The sequence below is a fragment of the Lontra canadensis genome, unplaced genomic scaffold (genome assembly GCF_010015895.1).
Source record: "Lontra canadensis isolate GAN:19392208 unplaced genomic scaffold, GSC_riverotter_1.0 scaffold15, whole genome shotgun sequence".
In the NCBI taxonomy this organism is placed as follows: Eukaryota; Metazoa; Chordata; class Mammalia; order Carnivora; family Mustelidae; genus Lontra; species Lontra canadensis.
Window position 1 is genome coordinate 761,322 of NW_022631009.1, and position 23,207 is coordinate 784,528.

The window sequence follows — 23,207 nt, forward strand, 5'->3', positions numbered from 1 at the left end:
GCACTGTTCTCGAAGTCCGAGGACTCTCTGAGAATGCCCATGTTAAGGTCTCCCGATGTTTATAGACGGAAGCTCATATTCCTCCTTATGGCAGATGAAGCCCCTTACATCCTCTGCTCCAGCCTCTGTGCATTTGTATTCTGTTTCCTTTGCCATCTTACTAATTTCATCCCTGCTTTTACCTTCCTCCAGCTTTCCCTACCTTACCTCCTCTCAACCCAAGGAGGATTTATTGCTCCCTTATTTGTATTCCCCAGGCATTTAAAAGTTACTGTTTATCATGATATAGTGCAATTATTTATTATATACCTTTACTTCCCTCCAAACAGTAATCTCTTCAAGTGCAGAGACGGTACCTTTACATACCTTTTTGTGGGGGTGTGTGTGAAGGGCTCTTCATAGAACCTGGAACATAACAGGTGCTCAGTAAATGCCTGATGAATTGAAGTGAAGCAAATAAGAGGTATTGGCCCAAATGGGTGGGGGAGCACTGATGTCTAGCTCCCACTGAGTCCTGTGTGTTCCTTTGCTAGTTCTTTCATTGGGGAGAAATCAAGGGCTCAGCCCCAGGTGCAGTTTGTAGTTGATGAGAAAAGCAGAGCTAAAGATTGAGCTGTGGCTGGTGAATATGTTTATTTCTTGGCAGAGATTTGGCTTTGGCTGGAGGAAGGTTGATTTAGATTAATCCTGGGCCTCTGGGGGCTGAGCTCAATGGGAAGAGGGAAGAGAGTATTTGGAAGCTTAGGTACACCTGCTCTTAGCATAAGATGCTGCTGCTTCTTATAATGTTTTACTGTCAGAGCAGGAGCCCTTGACTTGCTGATTGAGTAATTGATACCACCTCTGGGTGGAAATGTTTATCTTTTACTCATGGCCATAGCTTATTGGAAATACCCCCTACTCAAACATTAAAAGAGACCTGGGGTCATCGCCTTAGTTAGAGTCAGGGATGGAGTTTGAATTATGTGTGTGTGTGTGTGGGAAATGGTTGCTTATTGGGGTTTGAAAGATAGGAGTCCCTTTCCAGCCCAAAGGTAGAGATTGGGGGTGGGTTAGGAGAGAAGGAATCTTTGAGGCAACTTGGTTATGCCCAACATTGGCATTTAAAATAAATTGTACTTGTATATATTTTGGAAAAGGAATATGGGCATTTTAGAAGGAAACCATGTATCTAGAAAGTAATGAGAGCCCTGATTAAGCTGAAGGACAGGCGGTAACCACTGGAAATACATTTAGAGCACATACAGGCAATGAGAGAATGAGGGGATCTGAGTAACAGGCTGGACAGATGGGTGACTTAGTATAGATGTCCCTGCTTAGCACTGGACCCGTGCACACAGCTGCTTACAGACATGCCCCCACTGGAAATACAGTCAGAACCTCAAACTCAGTTGAACTATTGAGAAATATTTGCTCTTGCCCTTTTCCTCCTATGTTTTCTACCTTTGTGAGTGGTACCAGCATACCCTTAAGCTGTAGATTTGGTTGTGTCTATTAATTTCTCTATCTCATTCATCCTCTCCATCTCAATAATCACCAGGCTTTATTAATCCCAACTTCTAAACATTTTTATAATTCTACCTACCTCTTCCAGTCTTCATGGAAACTGTGTAGGTCGGGTCGCCCCCATTTTATGCCCAATCAGTCTCGGTCCCTTCATCTGTTCTCCACTTCACAGCTGCCTTAGAATTCCGTAAGAAACATATCGAGTTATGGTATTTCTTGGCTTAACACCCTTCAGCGATTCAACATTGACTTTTGGATAAAGTACAAACTCTTGGAAAAGGCTTGCAAGGCCTTCCATGAGATGCCTCATCTTCTCTTCCAGCCTCATCTTGTCTTGCTCTCTCTCTATTCCAGCCTTACTGAACACCCTCAGTTCTCTGTGCCCCATTCTGAGCATTTGCTTATGTTCTTCTCTGTTTTACTCTTTGCTTTTCTCCTGATTCATACTTTCTTATTCTTTGAACCTCACATTGGGCATCTCTTCTCTTGGCTCTCCAAAATCAAATTAATTGTCCCTCTTTTTTTTTTTTTAAGATTTATATATTTATTTGAGAGAGAGCAAACAAGTGAGTGTGAGTGGGGGAGGATCAAAGGAGCAAAGGGAGAGAATCCCAAGCAGACTCTGCTGAGCAGGGAGCTCAGCCCAATCTCATGACCAAGAGACCATGATGCAAGCTGAAACCAAGAGTTGAATGCTTACCCAACTGAGCCACCCAGGTGTCCCTTATTAATTGTCCTTCTTACTGAGTCATGTGTTCCTCCTCTCTTTTCTTCCTTATTAATGTTTTTCTGGTTTATTCATTTTTTAATTCACTGGGTGATAAGCTACTTGAAAGCAGGGATTGTGTCTTATTTGTGATTGCATTTACAATATTTGACATCCTTATATCTCAATAAACCTTATTTGGTGAAATGAATGAATAATCTCAGAGAACCTCAGGATGAAGTTGAGTATCAAGACCAAGGGAAAGAAATAACATGGGTGGAGCCTCAAGAACATTGACTTGGAGGTAAGTCAGGTAGAGCTGAACTGTACCCAATGGGAAAAGTGAACAACTATCCAGGGACTGAAGGAACCAAATATAGATTAGCTCTGGTGTATTAATAGGATTCTGGAAGAAAACAGAATCCTATTCAGATAGTTTATCTGAAGACATTTTATTTTTTATTTATTTTTAAAAAAGATTTTATTTATTTATTTGACAGACAGAGATCACAAGTAGGCAGAGAGGCAGGCAGAGAGAGGAGGAAAGTGTCCCAGAGCAGAAAGCCTGATGTGGGGCTTGATCCCAGGACCCTGAGTTCATGACCTGAGCCGAAGACAGAGGCTTCAACCCACTGAGCCACCCAGGTGCCCCTCTGAAGACATTTTAATAAAAGAACAACCTGCAGCAGCGTGGTCAAGGTTGAGGATATCAGCATAGGATATTGTTGTGCCCAGGGACTAGCAACAGTGGGAAGCTGTTACCACTTCCAGGGCTGAAGGAAGAAAGGGAGGAAACAGTGTTGACAGAACCAATGGGTTCATTGAGGAGGGAATGCTTGGCCAGAGCTCCAGAGTTGAGCCAGGATGGGGACAGCAAAGGAACACTCTGGTTGCTGCCTCTTCCTGATGGTGCCCCTGTTAGCCAAACCTACTGGAAAACCAGGAGAATATGGGAACTGAGTGATATAACTCCCCCATGAGTGTTAGTCCCTTAGGGCTCAGTAGGATAGGAGAGGTGGAGTATGAGTCTGGAGTCACAAGTGAAGATTAAACAGCACACATAGTTGTAAAAAGGGAGAAAAATATTAAGAAAAGAGACTGCCTCCAAGTGTTGGATTTAGAAGAGGATTTTTAATTATTGGTGGACCAGTGAAAATTGGGTGACCTGGGAAAGACTCTGGAATGCTTTAAGCCTGCATTAGGTGAACTGGAAGACGTCCTGTGATTAGCTCATGGGTAGGTTGTGCATGTGGATATTTGTTCCCTCTTAGGGTTGATGATCAGGAGCCTTTGAGCAATTTGGTTATTGACCTGGAGCAGGGGTTTTGCTGCCTGAGAAGCAGGGTGGAGTGGGGGTGTGTGAGGAGGTGAAGGTTCTTGGAGAAGAGAGCTTCTATTTTGTGGATTATTGTGTGAGGCACTAAAAACATGCTATGCTAGAAGCACTGAGCTCCCAGCCAGACAACCTGGCATTCTTCATTGTCATTGTTGTTGGTGCTGTTTTTATGTGTGTGCACAATTGCACATGAGCACGTGTGCATGTGCTTGTGTGTGTTTATGTGTGTGTGTCTTTGGGAGCATCTGGGGGGGTATATGGGGAATAGACGGCTCTGTTCTTTTGTTATATGTGACCTGGCAGAATTCCTCTTGGAAATGCAGTACTTCAGAAGGGATTTTGCAAATAATCCACTAGTTTATTACCTGCTGTCAGGACATAATAAGAAGAAACAGTCCTAAGTGACAGCAGGAAGAATTTAGTTTAGACTTAAGGGATGGGTTTTAATAACCCGTAGTATCAGATTCCTTCTTGACTGCAGGGAGACATCATTTGTCTCTTCAGTTCTGAATTACATCACATATGCAAACAGTGAGAATTCCACATTTTAAAATCCACTCAAATGACATTAAAAAAATATATATATCTACCAATTTTCTTCAGAATTACTGCTAATATCCTGAATGTCCAGGTTGTTTGCATTCTGATTATTGATCCTTGTTTGTCTAGTCCCCTCCTCCCTCTTTGTCCTTGCAGGGTGCAGAGAGCAGAGGAAAGACTCAACCATTGTCTACTCATACTTGACCTGGCTTGTAGCCACCTCTGACTTCTTTCTCTTTTTCTCCCCTTTGATCACTGAGCTCCAGGCACATTGGCCTCTTAGCTGTTCCCCCTTATATTACACTGCCTTTCCCTTCTGGATGTATATGTTCATGGCTGGACCCTGTCACCTTCCCAGTGAGGCATTCTCTGACCACTCTGTCTCTTCCCATCCCTGACATGGAACTGGTCACTACGTGTCAGCCTGTTGGTCTTCTAATTGTCTATTTGTCTATTGTATGGTATCTCAGTGAGAATACAAATTTGACAAGGTTGAGAAATTTGTCCATTCTGCATGTTGTTGTATCCCCAACACCTAGACTAGGATCTGGAAAACAGGGGTGCTCAGTAAAGATCTGTGGAGTCAATGAGTGATTCACAAGAAATATTTTAGTTACGTTAGCTCTTCCTACCCTTCATTATTTTGGGTAGAGAAATGTATTGCCCACTTCTTCATCATTATTGTGTGTTATTCTGACCTGCTGACCACCTGCCTGTGCTGATACAAAGGAAATCGGGCAGGATTTGACTTCTTGCTCCTCCGCTTGTGTGTAGGCCTGTCCTAGAGAGCACCCAGGCTGTTCTGCCTCTGCGTCATGATGCTGGCCATGCTGTGCCATGAACTGTCTCAGTGATTACTGCTGGCTAAGTCTTTCAGATTCTAAGATTCAGTGCTTGAGCTCGCTTGCTGCAGATAGAAGCTGCTCTTTGCAATGTAATGCTGTTGGTAATGATGATATTTTGGTTCTTCATCTGCACTCCTTTTGATCCTGTTTCTCATTTGATTGAGGACTCAAGTACAGAAAAGAGACTCTGCGTCAGTAGGATTCTGAGTGAAGTGTTAACATCAGGTGTGGGCTGACCCAGAGGCCTATCTCAGAGAATGACCAGGACTTTACCATCTTATAGCTGTGAGTCATTGGAAACTACTGACTTAAGGTGCATGTGGAATGCCATGTCTCTTTTGCAGTTCAAAGGATGGCACCTGGGTTGGGGGCATGGGGAGGTAGCATGCAGGGCTTGGGCCTCTGTGACTAGAACCCTGAAGGAAGAAATGGTGGGAAACACAGGCTGTAGTTTCTATGGGTCAAGTGGCCACCCCAGTCTTTAGCTTTCATCTGTGTGGGTGAGGGGGGGAAACAGCTGTGGACATGCATATAGGTGCTTGTTTTCTCAATGAGCTGAAGCTTCTGTGCCAGTATTGTTCTGCAGAGCTAAGCGAAAATAGCACTAGATTAACAGATTAGTCTGTTGCATCTTAGGAGTTTGATTGCCAGTTTGAACTCGTTAAACTCCTGTATTAGAGCATGGAAAGCCTCTTCTAAGAGCCCAGTGTTAGGAAAGACACAGAGAGAGGAAATCTCAGAAAAGGTACTATTCTGGAGGAAATGAGTTACTTTCAAGACTTAGTAGCTATAGATCCCTGCCTTATTTCTTCATCTTGAAGAACAGGGACAATTGAAATATTTTGGCTTTGCTATAGTACCATTCATATGTTCAAATGAGATAATAGTCATTTGAAGATGATTCCATCCATGCATTATTTCATATTTACCGTGACTTTATGAATTAGCACATGTGTATTGAATAGAAGGTGTAATTATTTGAAACAACAATCAGAGCTTTTACTTGCTGCACATGCCCCAGTGTAGTTCTTGTATTTGCTTCTTGCCTCCTTGCATGTCCAGGACTCTCCTTGCAAAAGTCATGTAAAATAATGATATCTGCTAAACTTTCTGGTACCATTTGAAAAATTACCCTGGAGAGGTAAGGCCCTCTCATGAGACTGGATCTCAGTCCTCGCTGAGTGGCAATTCTCAACATTTTGAGCCTCTGCATTCTTGTTATCCAAATACGATTTCTCGAGACCAAGAAAGCTTTGTGTGAAAGAAGAAGCCACGAGTGTTCTCCTTAAGATCCCTCCACCCCACTGTGTGTTTAAGCTAAATACAACTGTGAGTTATGTTTACATGATCACAATTGGCAGCTTCACAATACAGGAAACCCCATTCCTATCTTCCCTTGTGACTTCTCAGTGAATCTAATTGTGTGTGTGGTGATGCCATTGACAGGTACAAGGATAAATCCTCTGAACATGGATAATGGAAAAGCCAGAATTAATAGTGCTGGTCTATTTTTGTGTTTCTATGCAGGGAGTAAAACATCTCTTGATACATGTTTGAGGGAAGTTCTTTGGATGCTGGAATATAGATTTTTGAGGTTACAGATGGGATCTTATCTGCCCTGCATTCACCATGACTGGCAGAATTCAGGCATGAGAGATCTTCTGCTTAAAGTTGAAAGATAAGGGTCGAAAATCATACAGATTTGAACTTAAATCTTGGCCCAGCCATTCTCTAGCTCTCTGATTTGGGGTAAATTCCAAGTTCCCTGGGTTTCACATCTTTAAAATAGCAACGATAATAATATTAAATAATAATATTAAAAATAGTAATTATTAATCATTAATAACATTAATGATTAATAATAAAAAATAATAAAATAAGACAGTTATTGTGGGGACTTGATGAAATAATGTGTATAAGGCAGTGAATATCCAACACACATTGGTTGTTATTGCTGATACTTCTGTTATTATTATGATGACCATCACTTGTGTTGCATTACTTGGATTAGGCTGACCTCTGGGCATTTGTACTCCATCTTTCTTCTTTATAAAAAGTACTTCTTTGTGTGATGAACTCTTATTTATCCTTCACAACTTTTCAAACACGTAGAGGGAGGCATTAAGACTCAGCCACCTTAGTATCTTCAAAGTCTACTGTAAGAGGGGCTAGCAAATATTTATTATTGTTTATTGAATAATAACCATTTGGAAGGAGATTTTGAAGATTCCCTGAGAGATCAACATGTATTGTAGCCTGGATGTAAGGAGCTGTCCAAATGTTGGTTATCGTTATTATTAATAACAAGAGCACTCAGTCATGGAGTACATTCTCTGATGATGTTACAGAGAAGCCCAGGAAGTAGAATGAACTGAGACACCGGTGAAATGTCCTATATTGGCCAGCTGATAGGGATAGCTAGCCTCTACCACGCCCTCCAACTCTGAGATTGCCAAGTTGCTGTGTGACTAATATGCAAGTATGTAGTAAAACAAACATTAGCCTTGGAATCCACAATCCCAGAGTCAATCCTGGATTTTCCCCTCACCAGCTGCATTAATTCACAAAAATCACTTACTTTAGTATTGTTTTTTTCTATAAAATGAGAATGATAACAAAACCTGCTTCACATGATTTATGTGAAGAGTATTTGAAGTAATGTTTATGAAGGGGTTGCATAAAGTTTCATGAATGAGTAGCTACTATTAATGACCTCTGAGACAGTAATGTTAATAGTGGAGAATAAAGGGTGCTAATTTGAAAGACAAAAATAAGCCAACCAAAAGACTTTATATACCTGCCTGGAATTTTTAGATTAGTGCAGAGGAAAAAATACTCTGTAGAGAGAACTATCCCATTATTTGGGAAAAGAGCTTAATGGATCCCTTGCTTTCCATGACAAACCCCAGAAAGAGTCTAGTTACCAAGGGTTGAGACAGAGAAAGTGTTAAAATCCTTTTGTGTAGTCAACCATAGGAGTTTTTATTTCTTTTCCCTCTGGTAGCAGAGGCAGGAGGGCAGAGAGATTTGTTGGATAGGGAAGGGGCTTGGTGCAGGGAAAAAGGATCTAGCAACAAGTTGTGTGCTAGGCCCTAAGAGGAACATGGCCCAACCTGAGAGAGAGAGACCCCATTGTCTGAGTCAAGTACACTAAGCTCAGTGATGTTTACAGCCTAGATGAGCGTTTCCAGGTCTGTGTTGCCATTCACTTCTTTTATCCCCATGCCATCAGTAAAGACAGTTATATATACTAGACAGTTGCCACTTGAGTTAATAATACTGTGGGAAAGGAAGCAGATGGGGTAGGCTGTGTCCATGCAGAACAGTATAGAAAGGGGGACAGCAGCCAGAAGGAGCAGGTACCAAAAAAACCCAGAGATGATCAGAAGGAGTGAAGGGACAAGAGGTGATAAATAACCACCATGTCCTCATTTGAGTAATTTTACTTCCATATTAAAGGTAAATCTGACTTAGAAGGCCAGGATACTTGAGGTCACTTGGGGAATAGTTGTTTTCCATTAGATTCTGAACCAGGCCAGCAGAGACAAAACTTTTCCTGTTCCCTGTTGTGACTCTGGTGCCTAGCATAGTGCCTGGTGTTTAGTAGATGTTGAGTAAGTGCTTATGTTGCATTTTAAAATTATTTGTTTAAATAAACATTTAATTCTAGAATACTTCTAGATTTATAGGAAAGTAGCAAAGATGGTCCAGAGAACCTTCATACCCTTTCCCTGGTTTTCTCCGTTAATGTCTTATATTACCATTGGATATTTGTCAACCCTAGAAAATTACATTATGAAAAACTAAAACCCAGATTTTATTCAGAGCCACCAGCTTTTCTACCAGTGTCTTTCCCCCCCCACTTTTGGGATCTCAACAAGGACATGACATTACATTTAGTGATGACCCTGTAATCTCCTCTGGTCTGTGACAGTTTTTCAGTCTTTTCTTATTTTCTATCACCTTGTCAGTTTTGAAGATTCCCAGTCAAGCACTTTGTAGAATGACCCTCAGTTTGGGTTTGTCTATTGTTTTTCTCATGAAACTGGATCTCTGGGTTTCTGGGCTGGTGCAATGCCCACTGGTTTAAGATTCTTCCCTGAAGAAGTTGCAAGTGGGAGGGTGTCTACAGCTGGTGAGGTGGGCACAGTTCAAGGGGCACTGCAGCCAGCAGAGCTTGCTTTCTTCTGTGCTGAACTGCTGTGCTCCCGAGCTCAGCCACTTCACAGTCAGGACGAGAAGCTACGGACACGTGGGCACAAAGCCATCTGCACTTCTGGACCAATGAGCCTTCCCCATGACCCACAGCCCCTGGCCTGCAGCAGACAGTTGATTCATGGTCGCTTTTATCATGATGTATCCAGGGGGCTAACTTTTCATATAAAAATGACCTTATGATTACCACCTTGAGAGAGCATGGAATTCCACATCCATCTTGTAGTGATTTCCTCAGCCAAGTGCTTCCTTTGTGAATATTTCTGAGGGGAAACTCAGGTTTTGGGATGGAAAGAGAGAGAGAAGAGAAATAAGTGAGACTCCATTATGTCTTCTTTGAAACTCCTTAAAGCTTATTATCCCAAAAGGCTTTCTATAGTCCTCTCTTTTGCTGTCTCCTCTGACTGATATTATATTAAGGAGTAGATGTAATTATTAGCTTTTTGAGTTATTTTACCTCGAAGAGTCAACTTCCTGCCTTCTCAGTTTGCCTTCCCACCTGACTGGAATCATGTTGGTCTCAGAAGAGAGTCCCTGGGATATAGAAAAGGGATGTGAGGTCTGGAGGTAGAGGATTTGAATCCACATCACCCATCAGGGTGTTCACTTGGGTAAGTCTGTTATTCTCTCTAGCATTAGGTCTTCATCTATAAAATAGCATGAATAAAACTGACCCTTTAGGAGTGTTGTTAGGACCAAAGGAGAAGTGAAGTGTACGTGAAGAGTGTTTGGTAGGTGATGAAGCCCTGTTGAAAGTCTTGTTGCTACTTCCATAATTTCCTTCTTATCTCTAAGGCAGAGCTGTTGAAATTATATGGAAAAGGAACAAATAAAGCCAAATGGTTGAGGTCTCCTGTGCGGATACTGCAGGCCAGACTTTGTGGATAGAAGAGGGAGGAGACAGGGAGGGGAATGACTTTTGCATACAAACATTCCTTCTTCTTGGCTGGCCGTAGTTTGTGCTTCTTTCCAGAGCTTACCGGTGTCATTGGACTCCACCCAGCAGCCAGTTCTGGGGTGTCTCTAGACCTTTGAGATCTTTGGATATCAGGATTTCAGCTGAGAAAAACACATACTGGAAGCCATGATGTTTGGTAAACAGGAATCCTTAATGCTCTGAACCTGGGATAAGGGATTAGAGCCTATTGGAGCCTGGTTTTTGGAACACACCCTTCCTTCCTGTTCTGTGAGTTGTAGGCTACAAGCAGTGGTGGTGTTTCAAATTCTGGGCCCCCAGGCAAAACAATTCTACAAAGACTGCTACCTTACCTTTTTAAATGGATTATGTTCCCTCCTCTTAAGCCTCCTGATTGCCTACGCCTGTCCCACTGAGTTTGTCCCTGTATGGCCCGCCAAGTTTCCAGAAGATAGCAGGACCTTTCAGAGTGTATGTCAGACTGAGGAGAGAAGCAAGGATAGGAAAATATACCATTTTTAGGAAACTATAAGCTTCTTTATCTTGGATGCATTTGGGAAGGTTATGTCCCAGAGGGCTTCTGGAAATCCGCCTGCTCCCCCTCCCCCCCACGGGCCCTGGGATTATGGTCTTTGTCTTTTAATAGTGTTTGCTCTTCTTTGACTTCCCATAGCATTTAATTTTATGTACATTATCTCATTTAATCAGCACAGCTCCAGGGTGGTTGCATGGTTACCTTGCCTGTTGGCACTTTCTATTCCATAGAATCGAGATGAGTGCACTGAAAAGCCTTGTTTCCTACTCAAGGCAGAATTTTTCATGAGGACAAGGATTGTATCTTGCTCATCTGCATATTTCTACAATACTTTGCTAGTGCATGACACGTAATGTGTTCCCTAGGTTATTGTTGAATACATAAATGGCTTTAATGATGGTTTTCCATATTTTTGTTATGGCAATATTTTGCTCTAAAAACAATGGATGTTTTCAGAGCGTAAATGTATTTCCTGAAACTGTGCCAGACATAAACTTTAAATTCAAGTGCCACAGATGAAAGAAATTGTTTTGCTCAAGCAGTTGTATTTATTGCCTTTTCTCTGGTTCATAATTCCTTTGGAATTCTGCAGTCCTTTTGGATATGAGAAAAGAGAAATCAGAGCCAACCGCCAATGTTACTAAAAAGGCAAGAATAGAAAGAAGTATGAGAAGACTGAGACATGGACAGTGGCCCTGTGCTAACCCATCAAAAGAGCCAAAGGAATGAAGTTGCCCAAGACTAGTGAGAAAGCACAGGCATATGCTTTGAGAAAACTGAGTCCCTTTAAGAAACTGTGCTCTGGGGCCTCTTGTTTTCTTCTCAAGGAAGTCTTACAGCTGGACTAAATGGAAGGCTGTATAATTTTCATAGATTTGGGGCTTTGATAATTCCTGGCATGACAGTTTGGAAACCAGAGCCCATCTAGGGGCTGAGCCAGCTACATTGACCCGTATCTCCATGTTGCTTTGCGTAGTTCTGACTTTTGGTTCCTCAGAGCTCTGAGAACTGCTTTGTATGCTGGACCCAGGAGCTAGCCAGTTTAGTATTACGTCTTTGACAAGGGGTGTGATAGGGACATAGCTATTTACCTGGATGTGATTGTCATAGGTAATAGATGTGCTCCAGTGTTCCAGCTTTTCTTGATAACCTATGTCAAACATTGAATAGGTTTTAACTCTTCCTGAGGTGACTTGGTATGTTAGCCTGAACCATTTCTTTGGAGTTAAGACTCATGATTTTTACTGCCTACAATATAAAAACTCTCCTTTGTTCAAAATAAAGTAACTGGCTTAAAGGAAACAACCAGAGCTGGGTCAGACAACTTGAATTTTAATCTCAGGGTTGCTACTTACTAAATTTGCATTTCTACAATCAAATCTTTCTTGGGATACACACATGTAAATACGGATACACTGAAGTAAAATGACTGAGGGGATTTGCAGTTAGTTGGTCTGATCAGTGTGAATATTGGAATCAGATGGCCTGGTTTACAAAATTCCTTCCATTACATTCCAGCTGTGAAATTTGGAGATATTATATGGTTACTTAAAGAGTCTAAGCTTCCTCACTCATAAAGCAGATAATAGCAGTACCCGATTCAATGAGTGGTTGCAGGGAATTAAAGGGCAGTTTAATGCATGAAAATGCCTAGCGCAGTAGCCAGCACATAGTAAAAACTTAAAAAATGTTAGCTACCATCATTATTATTATTATTTACATTCATATATGCTGGTCGTGCAATCTTATACGTCACTTAAAACTTAGCTTCAGATTTGTTATTTGTGAAATGGAAGACATATAAACCCACTTTCACTGGAATATTGCTTTGTATATCAGAAATCACTATATAATTCACTAGAAATCTCTTCCTCAGAGATTCCTGGTGAGTGTTCTCCACTACTGGTATTTGGGATTTTCTGAACCAATATATACTTGTTTTGTCCACATCTGTAGTGGTTTAATAGATTTCAGCCATATCCCTCTTCAGCCTGTGGGGTTGTTTGTTTTGTTTTGTTTTCTTTCACTCTTTGTCTTCATATGGCAGCTTGCCAAATCTTTTGGTCATTAGTTTAATTTTTTCTGGACCTTCTCCATCTCTATTGTATCATTCTTTATGGAACAATGACCAGAACTTTCCTGGAATATACACACACAGATGTCAAAAGTAGAACAAAGACAGCAGAAAATTAAAGTGTGTGTTGGTGTTGTTCATTTTTATTTCTGTGACTCTGTCCTGTCGGATCTGGGAAGTAAGCAGAGGACAGATAAAATTAAGCTCCTCAAGGAGTAGCCAAGGATAAAGAAGGTTTTCTCAGGCCTGAGCCAGTGAGCTCGCATAGGCCAAGCACTTTTACTGATGGGCCTCTCTCCAGTTTATAGGCTAGTTGTCATTTACTAGACTGACATATATAACTATGGGTGTAGGACAAAGACGGAATTGGTTTTCTTTTATGAAATATAAAATACCTTTTTTCTGTGAGCTTCACTTCATTACTGCCTAAATTATTTGACAGACAGGAAGAAATAACATGTGAAAAACTACCCACTCCTCTAAATTGGTCCATTCTCCTAGAGAGTCATTGATCCCTGGCTCTGTCAACAAATCACAACTAGAAAAAAGTCATTCCTGCCAGTGAGGACTGGAATATGAACGCTCATTTCCTGGCACATGGCAGAAACAATCTTGATAGCTTTCCAAGGAGCCTACCCTCCAAACTGTTTGGAGTTAAAGTTATTTAATAACTTTAGTTATTAAATAACTTTAATAATGTTTGAAGAAATTTTGACCTAACTAAAAGGTTTCTGGTTCTTTCATGTTGAAAAGAGTTAGCTTTTAGAACCATAGCTTTAGCTATATTTACTTCCAAGTGACAGTGTATCACTCTTATCAGTTCATATTCCAGATAAATCCACAGTGTAACTGCTTGATCAGTGACAGAAATTGTAGGCTGGAGTATTTTAAGTAGTTACAAAAAGCAAATGTGGAGTGCTCTTGTGTCTGTTGCTGGAATAGTTCCTAGCTATAGGTGCTCTGACGCTTAGGCTTGGGGCGCTTAGAGATCTCTGAACTCAGTCATTTCATGGTTCAGGAGTGAAGTCTTTATTACAGACACTGTTGCCTCTGCTACAGATGATTTTGGTTGACTAGTGCCGTCTCTCTGCAGTTCAGGGAGAACCGATATAATGATTCTCGAATCTGTTGGCGCATTAGAATCACCTGAAAAATTAAAGCAAAAGGAATGCCTGATTCTCAACCAATTAAATCAGAATCTATGGGGTGTGGCTTGGGCTGTAGTAATTTAAAACACCCCAGGTACTTCCAAGGCGTAGTGAGGGCTTATTTTATAATGGCCTCCCTGGTATGTCTGAAAAGTGACCCATCATTAGTCACTTAAGCTTCCTATATTCCGTTTTCTTTGGGTAGAACTTTGTGAGGTGGTTACTAGACACATTTTCTCATATTGTTAAAACTACATTGAAAGCTATATAGTCAAGTAAGATTTATCACTCTTCATTCCCAAGCACACATTCTCACTATTGATCCTAAGCATTTCCCACCTGAACAACTGCCACCATTTGAATGCACAAGGGGACTTTTGTCTGTTTTCTTTTCCTTTCTTTGATTTATCACAAGTTCTTAGTACAATGCCTGGCACACACACAATAATATTAAAGTCACTTCAGTGAGAAGGAATGGTAATCTTTTAGAGAAATTAATTGTGCTTTTATTTTCCTACAGAAAATAAGTATTTGTATGTACACATACATATATATTTGTTAATACAGGAAGAGTAACCAGATGTCATGTTCTATGTGGTTCTTCATAAATTTACAGTTGGAAAATTTATGAATAATAAGAAAAATATTTTCCCATACTTTTTTTTCCAGAAGACCAAAAGCCACAATCCCTTTCTTTAACAGGTTTAAGAAATAAGAACAATTGACTGTGGACAGTCACAGGGACACCTCTTTGGCTCAGTACATTGAGCATCTGACTCTTGATCTCAGCTCAGGTGTTGATCTCAGGGTCATGAGTTCAAGCCCCATGTTGGGCTCCAGGTCTGGGTGTGGAGACTACTTAAAAAAAAGAAATAAGCACAATAAAAATGACAAGTTGAACACTTTCTATGAACCATGCATGTATTTATTGCACTCGTATGCCATTTAGTTCTCCAGAAGTTCCTCTTATTATTTCCATTTTACAGAAAAGTGGATTTGGGATTTAGGTGGGAATCTTAGTGAGAAGTTAATCTAGTGCTTAAATACCACTTTTTTTTTTTTTAATTGCATACCTGGTCTTCTCAAGCCTTGCATCAATTGTGACATTGACATGCCCATTGAGCACTTCGCAGTTTCCTCTCTCAGGTTTCATGTGGGACTGTATTGTGGTGAGATTTTGCTATTCAACATAACTGCCAACTATCAGCCACAGAAGGCCCCTTGGATCTCCATCTCTTCCTCTTGTGACAGTTCCTTCCAGATTTAAGTCACACACATACTCACACTCACACACACAGCTTGAAACACTTTGCCTCCACCCCACTCAAGACACTGCATAGTAATGACCACATTGGAAGTATAACATTTGATGAGTTTTGACAAATACATATGCTGGTGTAACTGTTTTTACAGTCACGATACCATCGTCCCCAAAATTCCCTAGTGCACATTTCAAGTTGTTCCCCCCTACCCCTGTCCCTAGGAACCACCAATCTGCTTTCATCACCAAAGATTAGTTTTGGCTTTTTTAGACTTTCATATAAATGGAAACAGACAGTATGTGCTCTTTTCTATTTGCTTCTTTCTCTCAGCATGTTGTTTTTGAGATGCGTCCATGTTTTGATGTGTATCAGTAGAATGTTCATTTTTATTGCTGAGTAGTATTCAATTGTAATGCTAAACTTCAATTTGTTTTTCATTCCCCTTTTGATAAACATTTGGGTTGTTTAGAGTTTTCTGTTATGAATAAAATTGCCTTGTTAAGCATTTTCACTACCTGCCTCCAAACTTGAATCTCTTTCTTGGAATTTTTTTTTTTAATCATTTTTATGACCTCTTTAAAGCCACTCCCAATTTACTTTTTAAGCCAGTGAAGTCCTTTATTCAGAAAATGTAGTGAGGAAGGCCAATTTTAAGAAGCTATTTTTGTGACAGCGGTAAGGGAGACTGAAGTCTGCAACTCACCAGAATTTTACTCAGAATGGCTCCCAACTAGGTGTAACTTGAAATCCCATAGAATTATCTGAAACTCATTGGTACAGTGGAAAGATTACTGTCCTAGAAGTTTGGATCTCTGAGTTCAAGGAGGACTTCAACATTAATGTACAAGAGGGACTTTGAGGCTGCAATTTTGATTTCATTTCCCTCAGGACATGACTTACTCTGTGTTTTAGTCTGCTTGGGCTGCCATAGCAAAATACCACAAACTAGGTGGCTTCAACAACAGACATTTATTTTCTTACAGTTCCAAGGCTTGGAAGTATGAGATCAAGAAGCTGATGGGATTGGTTTCTTCTGAAGCCTCCCTCCTTGCAGATGACTGTCTTCTTGGCTATGTCCTCACATGGTCTTTGCTTCTGTGCGTACACAACCTTGGTGTTTCTTTTTGTGTTCAAATTCCCTCTTATAAGGATGCCAGTCAGACTGGATTATAGCTCACCCTAATGGCACATTTTAACTCAATCTCCTGTCTCCAAATACAGTCACGTTCTGAGGGTTAGGGCTTCAACATACAAATTTTGGGGGAACAATTCAGCCGACAGTGGTATTTATGCTAAGGGTGGTTTGGGCAAATGAGGGATTAAGAGTGGAGTTAAGATTAGTCCCAGATTCTCTTGACACTCCGCTGTCTGAAATTTAAATGATTTTCCTCATCAAATATTAATTGGGTATCTCCTAATGTATCCTAGTCACTTAAGGAATTTATAGTCTAGGAGATAGACTTGTAAAGAAATCATTACAAGTAAAAAAAATAGGCAAAATCTAGTATAATTGAAACTGTGTATACCTTGTGACCCATCTATTCCACTTCTAGGAACATATCTTACAGAAATCCTGACACATATGCACAGAGAAACATGTTCAGGTTGTCCACTACAGCATTAATGTAATAGAAAATAGAGAAAATTTGGGAACATTATAAAAGTTCATCAACAAAACAATGGAAAGTGGATTGTGTCATATTTACAGTATGGATTATTTTAAAGTAATAAAAATAAGCAACTTGATCTATTATGTATCAGCATGGATTGATCTGTCATCTATCTGTCTAAATAAAGCATCTCACAAGTTATAGAGGGAGACAGACAAAACAAAAAACAAAATATAAAACATGAAAGGAAAGGCTGCATAGTAACTCTGAGGTAGTGGTTGAGAAGGAAGCAGGGGGGAAGAGTCCTGGAGAGGGGAACTTATAATTCTAGGGAAATGGAATTTATATCATTATCATTAGCAACTTTAGACTGGAGGGATGCTTGATGTCTCATCTGAGGAAAGTACCACCCTCTTGAAAATAGAAAGTGCTACAGAGTTAGCGAAAACCTAGGTATGGCTAAGACACTGATGAAGACCTATGTCCTGCTGGAGAATTTCAGGATTGCTAAAGCTCTACCAGTAAGATCCAAATCTCACTCTCCAGTTTTCACTGGAAGTTGCTATTAATCAAGAAGTCCTTTTTGGTATAGTGCTTATAAATGGGTTTCATCCTGAGAGTCACTGATGTTGTGTCCTAGTGGCTGCCTGGAGTCCTGTGCTCTGAGCCCTCATATGGGCTCAATGAGAAAGCGTGCCTTGATTGAATAGTAATGTCTGCCACGAGTGAGGAGGAGAAGAGTGGTGGTGACCGTTATGAGTATGTGCAGTGCAAAACAGTGAACCATGAATCCACAGATGTGGGAATCCATATAAGCCTGTAGCCTCCTTCCCACCCGTCTTCATCTTTCCAAAGTTTTTGATAGTTATGTTTAATTAAAAAAATGTATTGATTATCTTCTCAATTTAAAATAACATGCTTCCTAATGAGCAGATGAGGATACTGAGGCCAGAGAGACAAACAAAGTCTTTTGTTAGAGGAGAGATGACTGGCCAGGGTGACTGGATCCAGAACCAACACTTAAGTTATCCAGCTGCCTCCCTTTGGTACCAGTGGCATTCATTCATTCTTCACACATCGATTCGATGAGCACTGTGTACCAGGCACTGCATTTCTCACTTATTTCTTGATGTGGAAGGGGACGTTTAGGAGGCTACTCTTCCACTCCAGAGGAGGCACAGTCTGCAGGCAGTGCCTACTTAATGACCTTTGGAAAGTTACTTCTCTCCAGGTCTCTGTTCTTCTATAAAACGGGGATAAAGATAAAATTCAAACCTATCAAACTTGTCATAAAACACTTCATGAATATTGGTAGTTAGCAATTCTCCTGGTATTAGGGAATAAGTATATGTTTTTATGGAACTTTCTCAAACTTTCTGGATCATAGAAATCTCATATTTAAAAGTGCTCTTGACTAGTTACAAATTTGGAAAATCAACTTTAGATCACTTTGTATGGGGGAGAGTTTCCTCAAGGAGCCAATTTCTGCTCTATCTCAAGGTTTTTGTGAAAACTGCTCTTTCTGGCACACATTCACTCCTCTTTTCCTGTACACCCCAGTTTTGCCCCAGAAGAACTGCTTCTCATCCTTCTTCAGAGAGGTCTTCTCTGAGAGCTCCCACCCCAGCCACCTCCTTTCAACAGAAGCTATAGGTCTCCCTGGAGAGCATTCTTATTATACTTTATGACTTACTGTTTTCCTATAAGCATTTGTCACTGTTTATATTATTTGTGTGCTAATTTGTTTAATGTCTGATTCCGATTAGTCTGTGAACCCCATACAAGAAGGAGCTTTGCTGTTTTAGTCATCATGATGTTCCCAGCACCCGCACTATGGCTGACGGTAGTCAGAAAGTGGCAGGTGGGTGGCTAAATGCATGCTGGGAAGCCTGACTCTGGAATCACGTGACACCTAGTAGATCTCTGACTTCCTGCTAGCCTGGTAAGTTAATTTCTTAACTTCTTTGAGGCCCAGATTCCCCATCTTTAAAGTGGAGGTGGGTGGGGGGATGGGGTAAGTGGGTGATGGGCATTAAGGAGGGCACGTGATGTAACGAGCACTGGGCATTACATACAACTGTAGGATCACTGAGCCCTACCTCTGAAACCAATAATACACTATTAATTAATTGCATTTAAATGAAATTTTTAAAAAAATAGAAAGTGGATGAAAATGTTTTCTTATGATGGTAAAAGGATTAGTGGGGGCTAGTGACTTAATGGGGAGGGAGGGAGGAATGAATTGGCAGAGCACAGAGGATTTTTAGGGCAGTGAAACTATTCTGTATAAGATTGTAGTAGTGGGGCACCTGGATGGTTCAGTTGTTAAGTGTCTGCCTTCTAGTCAGGCCCTGATCCCAGCATCCTGGGATCGAGCCCCACATCAGGCTCCCTGCTTAGCGGGAGGTCTGCTTCTCCCTCTCTCACTCCCCCTGCTTGTGCTCTCTCTCTCTCTCTCACACTGTCTCTCTCTCTGTCAAATAGATAAATAACAATCTTAAAAAAATAAAGACTGTAGTGGTAGAAGCATGTCATTATATATTACTGTCAAAACCCACGGAATGTACAGCACAAAGAAGGACTGCTAATGTCTATGGACTTTTGTAAGAAAAAGGTGTCAATACTAGTTCATCAATTTAAGCAAATGTACCACACTAATGCAACATGTTAATAATAGGGGAAATGAGGGTAGGGAATAAGTGGGAAATGGAAATTCTCTGTACCTTCTGCTCAGTTTTTCTGTAATATTAAAATTGCTAAAAAACAAAAAAACAAAACAACAAAAAAACAACAACCCTGCTAACCACAGCAAAATGCTTCCTTAGAGGACAGCTGTGAGGGTCAAGTGCTTAGCACAGAACATATGAATTCCACTCTGAATAAGAGCTCCTTTCCTATAAGAACAGTCTGCAGCTTTTAGGTAATATTCAGTTACTCGGCTTTTATGGCTAACCTTGGAGTGTCCAAATTCTCTAAACCTACATGTCTAACCAATTTGAGGGGCCTGTGAAGGTATCTTTGTGGAAAGCAAAAACGATTTTTAGATATATTTCAAAATAAGCTGCAGAAAATTTGACATCCCTTGAAGATCCCCTCAGAAGCCTCTATTTTGTATTTGTTGTGAGGTAACTCCCAGGGCTTCACGTGCCAAGGGAACGTCTCAGAATCTGAGTGACAGCCTGGCTCTGTGTCTGTGTGCAGTGTGGACCACATGGGGCTTCAAATGACATGGCAGATGCCAAGTGAGCTAGCAACAGGAGACAGGCCAGAGCAGTCCTGGGACTGATTTGTGGGTGGTTCTGAAGCCCAGGCTCCTCCAAGAAGTTCTGTAATTGCCTTACACGTCCCACTTGGAAGTGGGCCTGGAGCATGGGTCTGCTTGGATTCTCTGTCTATGCTACCTTAGGACAGCTTGTCCTTGTCCCATTTTCCCATAGACCCCCCCCACCCCAACCCTGGGAGCATTTTTACATTTTTGCTGAAAAAAAATTTTTTTTTATGCTATAGGAAAACTAGATTGCCCGTAAGGAAGAAAACCTAGAAAGTAGACAAAGAAACAATAAAGACACTAAATTAAGCCTAGGGACTCAGTTTGATTTCCCCTGCGGTCATGAGCTTTGATTTCTAATCTTCCTCAATCTGGTTTCAGGTTAAATCATAGACTCTTAGAGGTGGAGACTCACCCTGTCTGATTCCCTCTATTTCCAGAGCGGGACTTCATAGCCCACAGGGGTGACGCTAATTGCATGGGGCAACCCAGAGCTATAATAGAAGGCACTGTGCCTGCCTTTGGTCTTTTGAGCTACCTGTTTCACAGCTAATCTTTCTCTATGGAGAGCCTTTCCACTAATAATATACTATTCTTTTTGCCATAGACCCCTGGGAGGAACGAGACATGATTATTTACCAACAGACCTGAACCCCAGATATATTCCTTTAGATTTATCCTTTCTATCATCTCCTCTTATTTTCTTCTGATTTATGATAACAATTGCATTATGGTAGAGGCAAGGGGCCTCCCTTTGGTATATTTTAAGTGTAGTTTCTGCTAGGGATGTTGGAGAATTGTGTGAATAAATTACTGGGCTGGCAATGTTAACAGCCTTTTACTTTAGTGATGAGAAATAGTCATGGAGACCTTGACCTGCACAGCCACAGTCATACATATTGATGTCTAAGTATGAGCAAGGGAGTCAGACTGAAGACTCTTCCGTTCAGCAAGGATTCGGATCAGAAGGCAGAAAGCGGCTGCCAGGGGACTGTTAAAGTGTGTGGGGAATAAAGTAAGGGTTGGACCATTAAGATAGCATCCACTGGACAGATTGGAAGTTTAGGCTGGGCTTCCTTAGCCATCCTTTGTCTAGTTTCCTGAGGTCTTTCACTTTCATTGGTCTCAGCATCTCCTATAGGATTAGCCTTAGCCTCACTCGCAGATGTTCCATTGGATTCTGAGATCTGTTCTTAAGATAGCTGATGCTGGCTCTGCATGCTGTTGGTATTGTGTCTCCTTAACCTCCATAGGAACCAGAGTGCGGGAAGTATGAGGAGAGAAGGACTTGTTGGGGGCCATGCCAAGAAAGAGGAGCCAGTGATGCTACTACTCATAGTTTCTGGGGCCACTGAGACAAAGACAGGGGTTCCTGAGTGACTGTATCTCCCAAGGAGCTCCAGTCCTCTGACCTCTGGATTATCTGCACCCCATAAGTGCTCAGGTGCCCCGTGTGCCTTCAGAGGAGGTGGGATGTCTGGATGGGTAAAGGCAAGAACAGGATGGCATTGAGGAGGCCCCTGTGTGACGTTAAGCAGAGTACATAATATGTGGGCGATGATCTTCTCGCCTGTAAGAAGAGGGGTGATGGAATGCCTTCCATGGTTCCTTACAGTCCAGCCACTCAGAGCTGCTATATTCAGCTCTGACATCATGACCCACTTTTGTGCTCCTAGAACTATTCTCCCCATTGGTTATGTCCAGCCTCAACCAAGCCAGCCCTTCCATCCACTTCCTTTCTGCAAAGTAGCCAAGTACATGGATACTTCCTGGTTGTTTTATGAAGACGGGACACTCTTCAGAGCTTTTACTTGCACAGCTGGCAGACAGCCCATTAGAAAGTTCAGATTTGTCTCCATCATGTTCCCTTTTTAAAACCTTCAAGTGACTCTTCTCTGCTTATAATCTGACATCTAAGCTCCTTTGTATGATCTACACAGCCTTCCTTGACAAAATACCAGACTACTTCTTTCTCCATCTCAGCCTTGAAACAAATGCCTTAACATTGAACTTCCTCACTTTCTTATGTGTACCTTAAATTTTCCCACTATATGCCTTTGCTCACACTGTGCTTCTGTCTATAATGCCCAGTTTTTCTCTGATCACCCATTTCCTTCAGGATAATGCTCATCATCCTTCAGACATAAGCCAGACACTAACTGTTTCATAATAAGTAAGAGAATGAATGGAACAAGCATCAGATGTGGCATGGAATACTGTGATTTTTTAAAAGTTTTTTTTAAATTATTATTATGTTCAATTAGCCAGCATACAGTACATCATTAGTTTTTTATGTAGTTTTCAATGATTCATGAGTTGCTTATAACACCCAGTTTTCATCACAACATGTGCCTTCCTTAATACCCATCACCCAGTACTCCATCCCCCTACCCACCTCCCTTCTGTAACCCTCAGTTTGGTTCCTGGAGCCCTGAGGACCACGGGGGAAGGGAGGGAAAACTGAATGGGAAGAAATCAGAGAGGGAGATAATACTGTGGTATTTCCTTGAAACCTTTTAGAATCCATGAATTCTGAGTGAGAAGAAGATTCAAAGTGGTGGTCCCATCCTGAAGGAACCCTAGTAGTGCCTGGGTACAGAATTTTGACTTCATGACACTGTGACTCTTTATCTGTGGCATGTCTGCTGAAGATCACTAAGATATTAGCTTCATTTCTCATTTCATAGGGATAGTAAGACCTACAGCAAAAGGTAGTTATGAGGATCAAATTAGATCATGGATGTGAAAATGCTATGCAAATGTTAATTGAAATCACTCTTGTGGGGGTCAGCAACCTGAGGAAGTTTCTGGCACATGGTAAGTGAGAGGTTTAATAAATATATATAAATAGTAAATGGATGAATGAGTAAAGCAGCCCAGAAAACTGTAGACAAATTGGGGAGGGTGCCACTCTACTCCCACAGTATGAATTACTACTATTAGCCAACATTTATTGAGTGTTCTTTATGAGCCTGGCATTGTTCTGAGCCCACAGTACATCGTTAATATTTAAAAGTATCCACTCTGGGGCACCTGGGTGGCTCAGTCGGTTAAGCATCCTACTCTTGCTTTTGGCTCAGGTCCTGATCTCGGGGTCCTGGGATGGAGCTCTGTGTCGTGCTCTGTGCTCAGCGGGGAGTCTGCTTGAGATTCTCTCTGTTCCCCATGCCCCTCCCCTTGCTCTCTCTCTCCCAACAAAATAAATAAAATCTGTAAAATAATCTGTTTTGTAGGTAGTAGTATTCC